This window comes from Artemia franciscana, chromosome 5, assembly GCF_032884065.1.
Source record: "Artemia franciscana chromosome 5, ASM3288406v1, whole genome shotgun sequence".
In the NCBI taxonomy this organism is placed as follows: Eukaryota; Metazoa; Arthropoda; class Branchiopoda; order Anostraca; family Artemiidae; genus Artemia; species Artemia franciscana.
The window spans coordinates 59086317-59105382 of NC_088867.1; the positions used below are offsets into that span (position 1 = coordinate 59086317).

A 19066-nucleotide genomic window follows, 5' to 3' on the forward strand; every position below is an offset into this window, starting at 1 on the left:
CCATGTAAGTTCATCAGTCATTTTACAATTAAACATTAATAGATTTCTACGTGAACGCATGTCTTAAATATCTTTAATGACGTCACCTTCATAACACAAATGACGACAACTAACTTCATGACGTCAGTCAACACTCAAACATGACCTCACCCGACAGACAGACCCACACACACACAGAAAACTTATTTTTATATATATAGATATATATATATATATATAGATAGATGTGCCGGTGTCCCGGTCGTCATTTGTGTCCCGATGTCCCGGTCTGTAATTTCGTCAGTCGAGAACATGACGTCAGTCGAAAACATGACGTCACTCGACAGACACACAAACACACAGACAACTTATTTTTATATATATAGATAGATAGATAGATTAACTAAAGTCTTTAATTAAATATCAGGAGAAGAAAAGAATACCTACTTAAATAACAATAAGATACTATTTTGTGCATAAAAAAAAAATGGCAGTGGAAGGATTCGAACATTCGCCTCATCAGAGACTAGTTTCTTAAACCAGCGCCTTAGACCACTCGGCCACACTACCTTATAACATTATTTGAAATATATGTTATATGATTAAATCATAATAAGTTCACTTATTCGATACGAGCGATTAAGGTCAATCTCCTAGGTTGAAAGCAAATTCTATTTCCAATAGCATTGAAATACGTCACGAGATTTCCTTCTTTCTCATTGGCTTAATTGCTCTCTTGATGGGTGGACGGAATTTAAAATTAGAATAAAGCGCAAGACCCTTCTAAACATCAAATTTCATTAAGATCTGGTCACCCTTTCGTAAGTTACAAATACCTCAATTTTCAAAATTACCCCCCCCCCCAAATCCACCAAAGAGAGCAAATCTAAGAAAAAGGCCTCGGAGCTCTTATTTCAAATCCCGACCAGATCTTTTGACATTGGTGGGAGTTGGAGGGGAAATCTTGGAAAACACTTGGAGTGGAGGAATCGGGATGAAGCTTGGTGGATAAAATAAGCAAATGACCTTGATACGTGATTGACGGAACCGTACTGGATTCGCTGTTGGCCAACGCACATGTTGGCCAGGAGGCGTTTTGTCAGCGGAAATAACAATTATATGCGTATCAGTAGGCATCAAATCGATGGCTGTTTTGAACAGACGCGCTAAATCATTATTTTCGTGGAAAATAATCCAGCATCCCACTGACCCAAACACTTCAAGTTTTACTATGTAGTTTATCAGTGATTATAACTTTTGCCGGAAGACACGGGCCGTAATGTTATGTCTATGAACCGCCGATTGTCCTTGAAGTAAAAGCTGCTGTATCTCGTCCCAAGATTGATTACATGTAAATGTAATAAATAAATCTGGACGACCATAGAGACGAACATACGCAATAGCATCTTGAGCATATTCATGCATATGACGGGGACTGCCAGCATATGACGAAGGTAAAATTGTTAATCTTCCAACGTTTGTGGTATTACCGTCATTTATAACTGCATCTCGCAAATGAATGTATTGTTCAGAGCGGAGCTTGGTCTGATTCAGGCGGATATATAGCAAACGTTCTGATTCAATTTTAGCATACATATCAACGACGAATTGGTGAAACAATTGACGGCATTTTAAAATATAATTTTCTTCATCCTGCCGAATCATTAGTCTATAGGAATAATAATGCATTGCACTGCATTTCTTATTCATTTCTTTGTTAGTGGCTGGTTTCCTCAATTTAATATTAAAGTGATAGCCGTCGATTCCTACGTGAACGCATGTCTTAAATATCTTTAATGACGTCACCTTCATAACAAAAATGACGACAACTAACTTCATGACGTCAGTCAACACACAAACATGACGTCACCCGACAGACAGACCCACACACACACAGAAAACTTATTTTTATATATATAGATATATATATATATATGTATATATATATATATATATATATATATATATATATATATATATATATATATATATATATATATATATATATATAGATAGATGTGCCGGTGTCCCGGTCGTCATTTGTGTCCCGATGTCCCGGTCTGTAATTTCGTCAGTCGAGAACATGACGTCAGTCGAAAACATGACGTCACTCGACAGACACACAAACACACAGACAACTTATTTTTATATATATAGATAGATAGATAGATTAACTAAAGTCTTTAATTAAATATCAGGAGAAGAAAAGAATACCTACTTAAATAACAATAAGATACTATTTTGTGCATAAAAAAATGGTAGTGGAAGGATTCGAACCTTCGCCTCATCAGAGACTAGTTTCTTAAACCAGCGCCTTAGACCACTCGGCCACACTACCTTCAAACATTATTTGAAATATATGTTATATGATTAAATCATATTAAGTTCACTTATTCGATACGAGCGATTAAGGTCAATCTCCTAGGTTGAAAGCAAATTCTATTTCCAATTGCATTGAAATACGTCACGAGATTTCCTTCTTTCTCATTGGCTTAATTGCTCTCTTGATGGGTGGACGGAATTTAAAATTAGAATAAAGCGCAAGACCCTTCTAAACATCAAATTTCATTAAGATCTGGTCACCCTTTCGTAAGTTACAAATACCTCAATTTTCACCGTACTGGATTCGCTCTCTTTGGGGAAGTTGGGGGGAGGGGTTCAGTGATTTGGCGAGTTTGGTGCTTCTGGACGTGCTGGGACGATGAAAATTGGTAGGCGTGTCAGGGAGCTGCACAAATTGACTTGATAAAGTCGTTTTCCCAGATTTGACCATCTGGGGGGCTAAAGGGAGAGGAAAAATTAGAAAAAATTAGGTATTTATAACATACGAGTGGGTGATCGGATCTTAATGAATTTTGATATTTAGAAGGACCTAGTGACACAGAGCTCTTATTTTGAGTACTGACCGGCATTAAGCCTCTTATTTTCCTTTTAAATCAATCTATTGATTCATAGAATTTTGCTAGAGCTCATACCATATGATCTTTAGGCTCTTCTTGCCTCGTTACAAGTGCCATATGAGCTCTTAGCTCTTGTTTTTCTGCCCATTGTGAAAATTCAAATGCTAAACTGTTTTCTTACTTGTAACCAACCAAATTCCAATGGTCAGCTGTTACCAATTAGACATGTGAAAAATTTAAAAAAATCTGTTCCGGTTATGTCAACCATGTATCTAGGACTTGTGCTTATTTTTCCTACTAAGTTTCATCCCGATCCCTCCACTCTAAGTGTCCTCCAAGATTTTAGGTTTCCCCCTCCCAACTCCCCCTAATGTCACCAGATCCGATCGGGATTTAAAATTACAGCCCTGAGACACGATAGGTATTTTAACTTACGAAGGAGTGATCAGATCTTATGAAATTTGAAGTTTGGAAGGATATTGTGTCTCAGAGCTCTCATTTTAAATCCTGACCAGATCAGGTGACATTGGGGGGGGGGGGGTTGGAGAGGGGAACCTAAATCTTGGAAAACGCTTAGAGTGGAGGGATCGGGATGAAACTTGGTGGGAAAAATAACAGAAGTCCTAGATACGTTATTGACATAACTGGAACAGATCTGCCCTGTTTGGGGGAGTGGGGGTGGAAGGTTAATTCTGAAAAATTAGAAAAACTGAGGTATTTTTAACTTACGAAGGAGTGATCGGATCTTAATGAAATTTGAAGTTTGGAAGGATATCGTGTCTCAGAGCTCTTAATGTTAAATCCTGACTGGATCCGGTGAAATTGGGGGAACTTAAAATCTTGGAAAAAAATCTGGGAAGAAACGCTTAGAGTGGAGGGATCGGGATGAAACTTGGTTGGAAAAATAAACGCAAGTCCTAGATACGTGATTGGCATAACCAGAACGGATCTGCTCTCTTTGGGTGAGTTGGGGGGGGGAGGGTTAATACTGAAAAACTAGAAAAATGAGGTATTTTTAACTCACGAAGGAGTGATCGGATCTTAGTGAAATTTGATGGTTTGGAAGGATATCATGTCTCAGAGCTCTTATTTTAAATCCCGACCGGATCCGGTGAAGGGGAAGTTGGGGGGGGGGCGGAACCTAAAATCTTGGAGAATGCTTAGAGTGGAGGGATCGTGATGAAACTTGGTGGGAAAAATAAGCATAAGTCCTAGATACGGGATTGACATAGCCGGAACAGATCTCCTCTCTAGGGGGGAGTTTGGGGAAGGGTTAATTCTAAAAAAAAAAATAGAAAAAAGAGGTATTTTTAACTTACGAAAGAGTGATCGTATCTTAATGAAATTTCATATTTCGAAGGACCTCGAAACTCAGATCTCTTATTTTAAAACCTGACTGGATCCAGTCTCATTAGGGGGCAGGGGACCGGAAATATTGAAAACGGTTAAAGTGGAGAGATCAGGATGAAACTTGTGGAGAGAATAAGCACAAGTCCAAGACAGGTGACTGACATAACCGGACGGGATCTGTTCTCTTTGGTGGAGTTGGGGGGGGGATTCGGAAAAATTAGAAAAAATGGGTATTTGTAACTTACGAACTGGTGATCAGATCTTAATGGAATTTGATATATAGAAGGATCTTGTGCTTTAGAACTCTCTATTTAAATCTCGACCAGATCCGGTGACATTAAAGGGAGTTGGAGGGGGAAACCGGAATTCTTCGAAAACGTGAAAATCGAGGTATCTCACGAATGGGTGATCGGATCTTAATGAAACTTGATGTATAGAAGAATCGGAAATTGATGTAGAATCGGAATGATGTATAGAAGAAAAACTGGAAATCTTGGAAAACGCTTATAAACGTCGTAGATACGTGATTGACGTAACCAGACTGGATCCGCTCTCTTTGGGGGAGTTAGGTGGTGGGGTTCAGTGCTTTGGCAAGTTTGGTGCTTCTGGGCGTGCTAGGACGATGAAAATTGGTAGGCGTGTCAGGGAGCTGTACAATTTGACTTGATAAAGTCGTTTTCCTCAATTCGACCATCTGGGGGACTGAAGGGAGAGGAAAAATTAGAAAAATTGAGGTATTTTTAACTTACGAGTGGGTGATAGGATCTTAATGAATTTTGATATTTAGAAGGAACCAGTGACTCAGAGCTCTTATTTTAAATCCAGATCCATTTACATAGATCCAGAGCCTCGAGCGATTTTTTGTGTGCCATTGTGCACTCGTCCCAAATAATAAGTTTGCATTGCTGCAATACTTTACCCATCCCGGATGATTTGGTTTCGATCGAATTGATTCCAGAATCAGTTTTATCACAAACGTTTTACCAGTACCTCCTGACGCATCCAAAAAAGAAAATTTCTCCGACGTTGTTATCGACACAATGCATTATCGTATCATAAATGTCTTTTTGTTCTGACGTTAACATGGAAATGTTATTTTGTACATACGACAATAGATCACTCGTACTGTAACTTTGTTCACGATCCAATTCTACACATGTCGAAACAGCAGCGGTACGATTAGGTGAAGGTATTCCCAAATCCTTTAGAGGTTTGTTTGCCATACATACGCACAAATCTTCTATAATAACTAAAGTGTAGTTATAAATTTCTGATGTAAAATCAAAAGTCATGTCTGACGTCTCTAACCGTTTTCGATGGAGTATATCTTCGGACATTTTCGATTTATATTTTTCCCATAACTCTGTAGGAGCTGAAGGAGAGCAAGTTGTTAGTATGATTCCAAACAATGCACGAATTTGACTTGGAGTTGACGTTTCGCACGCGTCATTGATGCAGTTTTCCCAGTGTTGGTCATTCTCCAATAAATTCAGAGCTCGGCATGCACTACGGTAAGTGTCATGTATAGTACCGTTTACAGTTCTCAAATACTCAAAGGACGTCGGACCGGGTACATTCACCAAAAGCAGGCGTAGAAAGAAGCATTCATGTTGATTGGGGTGAACGGTATAGAGTCTTCCTATCGTTGTATCTTTGAAGATGGTAGGTTGGCCGTCTACTGACTTACCCTGTTTTCGACGTTCAAATACTTTATTTTTAGCATTCCACATGTAACACGAAGGCACTTCAGTATACAGCAGTTTTTTTGCAAAAGAATCATTTTTGCATAGCGAAAAGAAAGCAGTTAACGTTGTATCCGGTGGATTCAGGGCTCTTTGTTGCACGTTGGATTCCGAAAAATAAACACGTTGACCATTCTGTAAATGTACCGCTAACTAACTTCATGACGACATGATGACATGACGTTACTCGACAGACAGACAGACAGACATAACACACAAACAACCTATTTTATATATATTGAAGACTAGCTGTTTGGGTGGCGACTCTTGAACATGCAACATATAATGGTCCATGGGAAAACAATCCGTATTCAGATCTATACCTCATGATTCTAATGATTGCCCTTGAGCTTTGTTGATGGTGATTGCTAATCGACCATTCCCTGTGTCGCCGTCATCATTTATATATCCCCCTGTGCCCCCCGGCGTCCCCTTTGTAGTTGTGTCCCTGTGTCCCGGTCTTCATTTATATTCCCTGTGTCCCGGTCGTCATTTGTGTCCCGGTGTCCCAGTCTGTGATTTCTCTTTGAGTGTCCCGGGCGTCATTTATATTCCTTTTGTCCCGGTGTCCCGGTCGTCATTTGTGTCCCGGTGTCCCGGTCTGTATATACATTCGTTTTTGAATTGGTCTTTTTTTTAGTTTTTTACCTTATTTTAGTTTTTTTAGTTATACCTCCTGATTCTAATGATTGCCCTTGAGCTTTGTTGATGGTGATTGCTAATCGAACATTCCCTGTGTCCCTGTCGTCATTTATATATCCCCCTGTGCCCCCCGGCGTCCCCGTTGTAGTTGTGTCCCTGTGTCCCGGTCGTCATTTGTATCCCGGTGTCCCGGTCTGTATATACATTCGTTTTTTTAGTTTTGTTTTTCTCCTTTATTTTTCATTTTTTTCCTTTTTTATTTTTTTTTTTTTTTTAGTTTTTTTAGTTTTTTAGCTTTTTTAGTTTTTTTATTAGTTTTTAGTTTTTTTTCTTTTTATTTTTTTTGTAGTTTTTACCTTTTTTTAGTTTTTTTAGTTTTTTTTACTTATGTCCTGGTCGTCATTTATACTCCCTGTGTCCCGGTCGTCATTTGTGTCCCGGTGCTTTGTTGATGGTGATTGCTAATCGAACATTCCTTGTGTCTCGGTCGCTTTCTCTTTGAGTGTCGTCATTTATATTCCCTACTAGCTGTTGGGGTGTCGCGCCACCCCCAAGCCCCCCCGCGCGCGTAAGTCGTTACGCGCCATAATAGTTACGCGCCATTGTAGTTGTGTCCCTATGTCCCACCTGTGAATATATATATATATATATATATATATATATATATATATATATATATATATATATATATATATATATATATATATATGGTTTTAACTACGTAAAACTTGCGAATATACAACATTCTTTGCTGTCCCATTGTCTTTGCATATAAATAGATTGTCAGGTTTACCGACTCTTGAACATGCAACATATAATGGTCCATGGGAAAACAATCTGTATTCAGATCTATACCTCATGATTCTAATGATTGCCCTTGAGCTTTGTTGATGGTGATTGCTAATCGACCATTCCCTGTCCCGGTCGTCATTTATATCCCCCTGTTTCCCCCGGTGTCCCCGTTGTAGTTGTGTCCCTGTGTCCCGGTCGTCATTTATATTCCCTGTGTCCCGGTCGTCATTTGTATCCCGGTGTCCCGGTCTGTATATACATTCGTTTTTTAGTTTTGTTTTTCTCCTTTATTTTTTTCCTTTTTTTTCTTTTTTAGTTTATTTAGATTTTTAGATTTTTTAGTTTTTTTATTAGTTTTTAGTTTTTTTTTCTTTTTAGTTTTTTTGTAGTTTTTACCTTCTTTTTAGTTTTGTTAGTTTTTTTTTTACTTATGTCCTGGTCGTCATTTATACTCCCTGTGTCCCGGTGCTTTGTTGATTGCTAATCGAACATTCCTTTTGTCCTGGTCGCTTTCTCTTTGAGTGTCGTCATTTATTTTTTTCTTTTTTAGTTCTTTTAGTTTTTACCTTTTTTAGTTTTTTTTAGTTTTTTCCTTTTTTTCTTTTTAGTTTTTTATTGGTTTTTACCTTTATGTTAGCTTATTTTTCAGTTTTTTCCTTTTTTTTAGTTTTTTTTTATTTTTTATTTTTTTTAGTTTTTTACCTTTTTTAGTTTTTTTATTTTTTTTAGTTTTTTAGCTTTTTTACTTTTTTTTTATTAGTTTTTAGTTTTTTTGTAGTTTTTGCCTTTTTTTAGTTTTTCCAGTTTTTTTTTTAGTTTTTTATTGGTTTTTACCTTTATTTTAGCTTATTTTTCAGTTTTTTCTTTTTTTTTAGTTTTTTTTAGTTTTTAGTTTTTTTAGTTGTTTACTTTTTTTAGTTTTTTTAGTTTTTTAGCTTTTTTATTTTTTTTATTAGTTTTTAGTTTTTTTGTAGTTTTTGCCTTTTTTTAGTTTTTTAGTTTTTTAGCTTTTTTGTTAGTTTTTAGTTTTTTTTGTAGTTTTTGCCTTTTTTTAGTTTTTTTCTTTTTAGTTTTTTTGTAGTTTTTACCTTCTTTTTAGTTTTGTTAGTTTTTTTTTTACTTATGTCCTGGTCGTCATTTATACTCCCTGTGTCCCGGTGCTTTGTTGATTGCTAATCGAACATTCCTTTTGTCCTGGTCGCTTTCTCTTTGAGTGTCGTCATTTATTTTTTTCTTTTTTAGTTCTTTTAGTTTTTACCTTTTTTAGTTTTTTAGATGAAAATTTTTTTTAGTTTTTCCCTTTTTTTCTTTTTAGTTTTTTATTGGTTTTTACCTTTATTTTAGCTTATTTTTCAGTTTTTTCCTTTTTTTTTAGTTTTTTTTTATTTTTTTTAGTTTTTTACCTTTTTTTAGTTTTTTTAGTTTTTTTAGTTTTTTAGCTTTTTTACTTTTTTTATTAGTTTTTAGTTTTTTTGTAGTTTTTGCATTTTTTTAGTTTTTTCAGTTTTTTTTTAGTTTTTTATTGGTTTTTACCTTTATTTTAGCTTATTTTTCAGTTTTTTCCTTTTTTTTAGTTTTTTTAGTTTTTAGTTTTTTTAGTTTTTTACCTTTTTTTAGTTTTTTTAGTTTTTTAGCTTTTTTATTTTTTTTATTAGTTTTTAGTTTTTTTTTGTAGTTTTTGCCTTTTTTTAGTTTTTTAGCTTTTTTATTAGTTTTTAGTTTTTTTTGTAGTTTTTGCCTTTTTTTAGTTTTTTTAGTTTTTTTAGTTTTTTAGCTTTTTTATTTTGTTATTAGTTTTTAGTTTTTTTTGTAGTTTTTGCCTTTTTTTAGTTTTTTCAGTTTTGACGTCACCTGATCCAGTTTTTTCAGGTGACGTCACCTGATCCACAGATCCACACACAGACAACTTATTTTTATATATATAGATGTGCCGGTGTCCCGGTCGTCATTTGTGTCCCGATGTCCCGGTCTGTAATTTCGTCAGTCGAAAGCATGACGTCAGTCGACACACATAAGTAAAAAAGTTTACATAAGTAAAAAAAAAACTAACAAAACTAAAAAGAAGGTAAAAACTACAAAAAAACTAAAAAGAAAAAAAAACTAAAAACTAATAAAAAAACTAAAAAATCTAAAAATCTAAATAAACTAAAAAAGAAAAAAAAGGAAAAAAATAAAGGAGAAAAACAAAACTAAAAAACGAATGTATATACAGACCGGGACACCGGGATACAAATGACGACCGGGACACAGGGAATATATATGACGACCGGGACACAGGGACACAACTACAACGGGGACACCGGGGGAAACAGGGGGATATAAATGACGACAAAAAATAAAGGAGAAAAACAAAACTAAAAAACGAATGTATATACAGACCGGGACACGGGGATACAAATGACGACCGGGACACAGGGAATATAAATGACGACCGGGACACAGGGACACAACTACAACGGGGACACCGGGGGAAACACACCCCAACAGCTAGTATATATATATATATATATTTAACTACATAAAACTTGCGAATATACAACATTCTTTGCTGTCCCATTGTCTGTGCATATAAATAGATTGTCAGGTTTACCGACTCTTGAACACGCAACATATAATGGTCCATGGGAAAACAGTCCGTATTCAGATCTATACCTCATGATTCTAATGATTGCCCTTGAGCTTTGTTGATGATGATTGCTAATCGACCATTCCCTGTGTCGCCGTCGTCATTTATATATCCCCCTGTGCCCCCCGGCGTCCCCGTTGTAGTTGTGTCCCTGTGTCCCGGTCGTCATTTATATTCCCTTTGTCCCGGTCGTCATTTGTGTCCCGGTGTCCCAGTCTGTGATTTCTCTTTGAGTGTCCCGGGCGTCATTTATATTCCTTGTGTCCCGGTGTCCCGGTCGTCATTTGTGTCCCGGTCTGTATATACATTCGTTTTTGAATTGGTCTTTTTTTAGTTTTTAGTTTTTCACCTTTTTTTTAGTTCTTTTAGTTATACCTCATGATTCTAATGATTTCCCTTGAGCTTTGTTGATGATGATTGCTAATCGAACATTCCATGTGTCCGCGTCGTCATTTATATATCCCCCTGTGCCCCCCCGGCGTCCCCGTTGTAGTTGTGTCCCTGTGTCCCGGTCGTCATTTATATTCCCTGTGTCCTGGTCGTCATTTGTATCCCGGTGTCCCGGTCTGTATATACATTCGTTTTTGAAATGGTATATGATGAAAGAAATTTTTGTATTTTTCCCCTTTTTTTCTTTTTAGTTTTTTTTTATTTTTTTTTTAGTTTTGTTTTTCTCCTTTATTTTTCCTTTTTTTCCTTTTTTTATTTTTTTTCTTTTTTAGTTTTTTTAGTTTTTTAGCTTTTTTAGTTTTTTTATTAGTTTTAATTTTTTTTTCTTTTTAGTTTTTTTGTAGTTTTTACCTTTTTTTTAGTTTTTTTAGTTTTTTTTTTACTTATGTCCTGATCGTCATTTATACTCCCTGTGTCCCGGTCGTCATTTGTGTCCCGGTGCTTGGTTGATGGTGATTGCTAATCGAACATTCCTTGTGTCCCGGTCGCTTTCTCTTTGATTGTCCCGGTCGTCATTTATATTCCCTATGTGCCGGTGTCCCGGTCGTCATTTGTGTCCCGATGTCCTGGTCTGTAATTTCGTCAGTCGAAAACATGACGCCAGTCGACACACAAATATGACTTCACTCGACAGACACACACACACACACAGACAACTTATTTATATATATATACTAGCTGTTGGGGTGGCGCTTCGCGCCACCCCAACACCTAGTTGGTGGGGGCGCTTCGCGCCCCCCCCCAAGCCCCCCCGCGCGCGTAAGTCGTTACGCGCCATAATAGTTACGCGCCATTGTAGTTGTGTCCCTATGTCCCACCTGTGAATATAGATATATATATATATATATATATATATATATATATATATATATATATATATATATATATATATATATATATATGGTTTTAACTACGTAAAACTTGCGAATATACAACATTCTTTGCTGTCCCATTGTCTTTGCATATAAATAGATTGTCAGGTTTACCGACTCTTGAACATGCAACATATAATGGTCCATGGGAAAACAATCTGTATTCAGATCTATACCTCATGATTCTAATGATTGCCCTTGAGCTTTGTTGATGGTGATTGCTAATCGACCATTCCCTGTCCCGGTGTCCCGGTCGTCATTTACATCCCCCTGTTTCCCCCGGTGTCCCCGTTGTAGTTGTGTCCCTGTGTCCCGGTCGTCCTTTATATTCCCTGTGTCCTGGTCGTCATTTGTGTCCCGGTCTGTATATACATTCGTTTTTTAGTTTTGTTTTTCTCCTTTATTTTTTTCCTTTTTTTTTCTTTTTTAGCTTATTTAGATTTTTAGATTTTTTAGTTTTTTTATTAGTTTTTAGTTTTTTTTTCTTTTTAGTTTTTTTGTCCCGGTCGTCATTTATATCCCCCTGTTTCCCCCGGTGTCCCCGTTGTAGTTGTGTCCCTGTGTCCCGGTCGTCATTTATATTCCCTGTGTCCCGGTCGTCATTTGTATCCCGGTGTACCGGTCTGTATATACATTCGTTTTTTAGTTTTGTTTTTCTCCTTTATTTTTTTCCTTTTTTTTCTTTTTTAGTTTATTTAGATTTTTAGATTTTTTAGTTTTTTTATTAGTTTTTAGTTTTTTTTCTTTTTAGTTTTTTTGTAGTTTTTACCTTCTTTTTAGATCCACAGATCCACAGACAACTTATTTTTATATATATAGATAGTTTTTTTTTTTTACTTATGTCCTGGTCGTCATTTATACTCCCTGTGTCCCGGTGCTTTGTTGATTGCTAATCGAACATTCCTTTTGTCCTGGTCGCTTTCTCTTTGAGTTTCGTCATTTATTTTTTTCTTTTTTAGTTCTTTTAGTTTTTACCTTTTTTAGTTTTTTTTAGTTTTTTAGATGAAAATTTTTTTTAGTTTTTTCCTTTTTTTCTTTTTAGTTTTTTATTGGTTTTTACCTTTATTTTAGCTTATTTTTCAGTTTTTTCCTTTTTTTTAGTTTTTTTTATTTTTTATTTTTTTTTAGTTTTTTACCTTTTTTTAGTTTTTTTAGTTTTTTAGCTTTTTTACTTTTTTTATTAGTTTTTAGTTTTTTTTTGTAGTTTTTGCCTTTTTTTAGTTTTTTCAGTTTTTTTTTTAGTTTTTTATTGGTTTTTACCTTTATTTTAGCTTATTTTTCAGTTTTTTCCTTTTTTTTTAGTTTTTTTTAGTTTTTAGTTTTTTTAGTTTTATACATTTTTTTAGTTTTTTTTAGTTTTTTAGCTTTTTTATTTTTTTTATTAGTTTTTTTGTAGTTTTTGCCTTTTTTTAGTTTTTTTAGTTTTTTAGCTTTTTTATTAGTTTTTAGTTTTTTTTGTAGTTTTTGCCTTTTTTTAGTTTTTTTAGTTTTTTAGCTTTTTTAGTTTTTTTTGTAGTTTTTGCCTTTTTTTAGTTTTTTCAGTTTTGACGTCACCTGATCCAGTTTTTTCAGGTGACGTCACCTGATCCATCCACAGATCCACAGACAACTTATTTTTATATATATAGATATAGACAGATGTGCCGGTGTCCCGGTCGTCATTTGTGTCCCGATGTCCCAGTCTGTAATTTCGTCAGTCGAAAACATGACGTCAACCACACAAACATGACGTCACTCGACAGACACACACCCACACGCACATAAAGACAACTTATTTTTATATATATACTAGCTGTTGGGGTGGCGCTTCGCGCCACCCAAAAACCTAGTTGTTGGGGCGCTTCGCGCCCCCCAAGCCCCCCCGCGCGCGTAAGTCGTTACGCGCCATTGTAGTTGTGTCCCTGTGTCCCACCTGTGAATATAGATAGATTTATATATGTGTTTCAAACTACGTAAAACTTGCGTCTATACAAAGCCTTATGTACTAATAATGACGTCATATGCAAACGCTCTTTTTACAAACAAACAAACATGCATACACACAACTCGTTTTTATATAGATAGATAGATAGATAGATACAATACAAATTAACTGCGTAAAACTTGCGAATATACAACATTCTTCGCTGTCCAATTGTCGCTGCATATAAATAGATTGTCAGGTTTACCGACCCTCGAACATGCAACGTACAATTGTCCATGGGAAAAACAATCAGTATTAAGATCTATACCACATTTTTCTAATGATTGACCTTGAGCTTTGTTAATGGTGATTGCAAATGCTAATCGAATTGGGAATTGCAATCTTTTAAATTGAAAAGGCAGATCCGTTGGAATCATGGGAATGCGAGGAATAAGAACAGCCTCACCCTCAAAAGGCCCTGTCAAGATTGTGGCCTCTATTAGGTTTTCCATTGTTTTTTTTACGGCAAGTTGCGTGCCATTGCAAAGCTTTGGTGGGTTGATATTTCTTAAAAGTATTATTGGTACGCCTATTTTTAGTTGTAGCACGTGTGGTGGAAACCCTGAAAGATCCACGGAATTTAAAAATTCAGATGGATAATTAACCGCTTCATTTGGTTCTAAAACTCTGTCGACTGACTTGTAAAAGACTGCCTGGTCTCGAATCTTGGTCAAAACAATATTGTTGATTTCGTGGACGTCTATATTTTTGGGTGCAAGAATCGCTCTTTCACTTAGCCACTTATCATTTTTATAATTGCTTAGAATATTCGGAAATACTTTTTCAATCAATTCATTTTTGGACGTGACTAAATTACAGAAATCAGCAGGTAGTTGTATACGTCCTGAAATTGAGTCTACTGGGAGCTTTCCGTCTCCAATTGCCAGCAATTGATCTGAAAATGTTTGACCAGAGTCATCGTTTCGCAATCGGACACGCATATTTGTAGTTAATTTTAATGTTTTTACGTGTGTCCATAAATTAGAATTTTTCAGGCAAGCATTCATTTCGTCTGCAGGAGTTGATCTAGGTATTATAGGTAATGTTTGCCTGAAATCTCCCGCAAGCAATATTAATGTGCTGCCAAAGGGTTTCGACTTCCCTCGCAAATCTTTCAAGCATTGATCCAGAGCCTCGAGCGATTTTTTGTGTGCCATTGTGCACTCATCCCAAATAATAAGTTTTCATTGCTGCAACACTTTACCCATCCCAGATGATTTGGAAATATTGCACGTGGGAGTTTCTGTAGAATGCAAATTCAGAGGCAATTTCAAAGCGGAATGAGCAGTTCTTCCACCAGGCAGCAATGTTGCGGCTATTCCGGACGACGCAATTGCCAACGCTATATCATTTTTTGATCGAATTGATGCCAGAATCAGTTTTATCACAAACGTTTTACCAGTACCTCCTGGCGCATCCAAAAAGAAAATTTCTCCAACGTTGTTATCGACACAATGCATTATCGTATCATTAATGTCTTTTTGTTCCGACGTTAACTTGGAAATGTAATTTTGTACATACGACAATAGATCACTCGTACTGTAACTTTGTTCACGATCCAATTCTACACATGTCGAAACAGCAGCGATACGGTTAGGTGAAGGCATTCCCAAATCCTGAAGAGGTTTGTTTGCCATACGTACGCACAAATCTTCTATAATAATTAAAGTGTAGTCATAAATTTCTGATGTAAAATCAAAAGTCATGTCTGACGTCTCTAACTGTTTTCGATGGAGTATATCTTCTTACATTTTTGGCTTCTATTTTTCCCATAACTCTGTAGGAGCTGATGGAGAGTAAGTTGTTAAAATGATGCCAAACAATGCACGAATTTGACTTGGAGTTGACGTTTCGCACGCATCATTGATGCAGTTATCCCAGTGTTGGTCATTCTCCAATAAATTCACAGCTTGGCATGCACTACGGCAAGTGTCATGTATAGTACCGTTTACAGTTCTCAAATACTCAAAGGATGTCGGACCGGGTACATTCACCAAAAGCAGGCGTAGAAAGAAGCATTCATGTTGATTGAGGTGAACGGTGTAGATTCTTCCTATCGTGGTATCTTTGAAGATGGTAGGTTGGCCGTCGACTGACTTACCCTGTTTTCGACGTTCAAATACTTTATTTTTAGTATTCCACATGTAATACGAAGACACTTCAGTATACAGCAGTTTTTTTGCAAAAGAATCAATTTTGCAAAGCGACAAGAAACCGGTTAACTTTGTATCCGGTGGATTCAGGGCACTTTTTTTTGCACGTTGGTTTTCGAGAAATAAACACGTTGACCATTCTGTAAATGTACCGCTAAGTGAACAACAGCTGGACTACGTTCATGTATCGGAAATGAAAGAATTCGCCAAACAGCTTCATTACTGCTTATGTATCTTCCAGCCTGATATTGTACGATTTCGTCGATATCTTTGATTTCGGGCTGCAAGCCAAAAACTGCCATGTCACTGCCTTTGTTGACGTATTTACATATGTATTTGATTGCCTTTACGGAGTTACAGTATTCAACGTTTATGTGTGCATTAAATGTTTTTGATAATAATGGGGAATATGGAACAACCCACTGGTTATCTACTTCGATGGTGGTACCGTTACGCTTCTTTATTATTGCTGTTTTACCGCCATCTTCAGTAGATCTTCTATATTGTGGGTAACCATCATTACCAGTAATTGTGTTGGATACTAAAAGTCGAGGATATTGCTTTGTGCACCTTCCTTTGGCCATGCATGGTGAATTTTCGTTCAGTGCACCGCAAGGTCCATGTATCATATTTTTTACAATAATATCATGTAACCCCTTATCGACATTTTCATCAGGTATTTCAGCGGAAATCACATCATCAATTTCGTTCGAAGTAATTTTTTTATGTAGCCAGATTAGTATATGTGCGTGTGGCAAACTTTGTTTTTGCCATTCCACTGAGTACATCCAGCATCGCACTGACCCAAACACTTCAAGTTTTACTATGTAGTTTATCAGTGATTTTAACTTTTGCCGGAAGACACGGGCCGTAATGTTATGTCTATGAACCGCCGATTGTCCTTGAAGTAAAATCTGCCTTCTTTTTTCACTTTATCTTTTAGCAGCAAGTCTGGTTTCATGTTGCTCTTGTAGTTCCTCGGCACGCCTTCTTTTTTCACTTTCTCTTTTAGCAGCAAGTCTGGTTTCGCGTTGCTCTGGTAGTTCCTCGGCACGCTTTCTGTTCTTTCTTTCTCTATCAGCTTCAAGCCTGTTTCCTTGCTGTTCTTCTGATTCCTCGGCACGCTTTCTTTTCTTACTTTCTCTATCAGCCTCAAGCCTGTTTCCTTGCTGTTCTTTTGATTCCTCGGCACGCTTTCTTTTCTTACTTTCTCTATCAGCAGCAAGTTTTTTGGCATAGACTCTTTGAGCATCTTCCTCGGCTGTTGCCATTGTAAGTTCATCAGTCATTTTACAATTAAACATTAATAGATTTCTACGTGAACGCATGTCTTAAATATCTTTAATGACGTCACCTTCATAACACAAATGACGACAACTAACTTCATGACGTCAGTCAACACTCAAACATGACCTCACCCGACAGACAGACCCACACACACACAGAAAACTTATTTTTATATATATAGATATATATATATATATATATATATATATATATATATATATATAGATGTGCCGGTGTCCCGGTCGTCATTTGTGTCCCGATGTCCCGGTCTGTAATTTCGTCAGTCGAGAACATGACGTCACTCGACAGACACACAAACACACAGACAACTTATTTATATATATATAGATAGATAGATAGATTAACTAAAGTCTTTAATTAAATATCAGGAGAAGAAAAGAATACCTACTTAAATAACAATAAGATACTATTTTGTGCATAGAAAAAAATGGCAGTGGAAGGATTCGAACCTTCGCCTCATCTGAGATTAGTTTCTTAAACCAACGCCTTAGACCACTCGGCCACACTGCCTTATAATATTATTTGAAATATATGTTATATGATTAAATCATATTAAGTTCACTTATTCGATACGAGCGATTAAGGTCAATCTCCTAGGTTGAAAGAAATTCTATTTCCAATAGCATTGAAATACGTCACGAGATTTCCTTCTTTCTCATTGGCTTAATTGCTCTCTTGATGGGTGGACGGAATTTAAAATTAGAATAAAGCGCAAGACCCTTCTAAACATCAAATTTCATTATGATCTGGTCACCCTTTCGTAAGTTACAAATACCTCAATTTTCAAAATTATCCCCCCCCCCAAATCCACCAAAGAGAGCAAATCTAAGAAAAAGGCCTCGGAGCTCTTATTTCAAATCCCGACCAGATCTTTTGACATTGGTGGGAGTTGGAGGGGAAATCTTGGAAAACACTTGGAGTGGAGGAATCGGGATGAAGCTTGGTGGATAAAATAAGCAAATGACCTTGATACGTGATTGACGGAACCGTACTGGATTCGCTGTTGGCCAACGCACATGTTGGCCAGGAGGCGTTTTGTCAGCGGAAATAACAATTTTATGCGTATCAGTAGGCATCAAATCGATGGCTGTTTTGAACAGACGCGCTAAATTATTATTTTCGTGGAAAATAATCCAGCATCCCACTGACCCAAACACTTCAAGTTTTACTATGTAGTTTATCAGTGATTTTAACTTTTGCCGGAAGACACGGGCCGTAATGTTATGTCTATGAACCGCCGATTGTCCTTGAAGTAAAAGCTGCTGTATCTCGTCCCAAGATTGATTACATGTAAATGTAATAAATAAATCTGGACGACCATAGAGGCGAACATACGCAATAGCATCTTGAGCATATTCATGCATATGACGGGGACTGCCAGCATATGACGAAGGTAAAATTGTTAATCTTCCAACGTTTGTGGTATTACCGTCATTTATAACTGCATCTCGCAAATGAATGTATTGTTCAGAGCGGAGCTTGGTCTGATTCAGGCGGATATCTAGCAAACGTTCTGATTCAATTTTAGCATACATATCAACGACGAATTGGTGAAACAATTGACGGCATTTTAAAATATAATTTTCTTCATCCTGCCGAATCATTAGTCTATAGGAATAATAATGCATTGCACTGCATTTCTTATTCATTTCTTTGTTAGTGGCTGGATTCCTCAATTTAATATTAAAGTGATAGCCGTCGATTCCTACGTGAACGCATGTCTTAAATATCTTTAATGACGTCACCTTCATAACAAAAATGACGACAACTAACTTCATGACGTCAGTCAACACTCAAACATGACCTCACCCGACAGACAGACCCACACACACACAGAAAACTTATTTATATATATATAGATATATATATATATATATATATATATAGATAGATGTGCCGGTGTCCCGGTCGTCATTTGTGTCCCGATGTCCCGGTCTGTAATTTCGTCAGTCGAGAACATGACGTCAGTCGAAAACATGACGTCACTCGACAGACACACAAACACACAGACAACTTATTTTTATATATATAGATAGATAGATAGATTAACTAAAGTCTTTAATTAAATATCAGGAGAAGAAAAGAATACCTACTTAAATAACAATAAGATACTATTTTGTGCATAAAAAAAATGGTAGTGGAAGGATTCGAACCTTCGCCTCATCAGAGACTAGTTTCTTAAACCAGCGCCTTAGACCACTCGGCCACACTACCTTATAACATTATTTGAAATATATGTTATATGATTAAATCATATTAAGTTCACTTATTCGATACGAGCGATTAAGG

The 19066-nt window shown here is 36.4% G+C and overlaps 1 protein-coding gene and 3 non-coding genes across 4 annotated transcripts in view; 1 reads left to right on the forward strand and 3 right to left on the reverse strand.

Annotated features, from left to right (window-relative positions):
* The window catches only part of LOC136027654 (uncharacterized), a 134035-nt gene that overhangs the window by 37562 nt on the left and 77407 nt on the right, over window positions 1-19066 (forward strand). The window lies entirely within an intron of this gene.
* Window positions 2236-2317, reverse strand: Trnal-aag (transfer RNA leucine (anticodon AAG)). Its single transcript has one exon. It is a non-coding gene; the product is annotated as a tRNA-Leu (tRNA).
* Window positions 17206-17287, reverse strand: Trnal-aag (transfer RNA leucine (anticodon AAG)). The gene has a single exon. It is a non-coding gene; the product is annotated as a tRNA-Leu (tRNA).
* Trnal-aag (transfer RNA leucine (anticodon AAG)) lies at window positions 18910-18991 on the reverse strand. The gene has a single exon. It is a non-coding gene; the product is annotated as a tRNA-Leu (tRNA).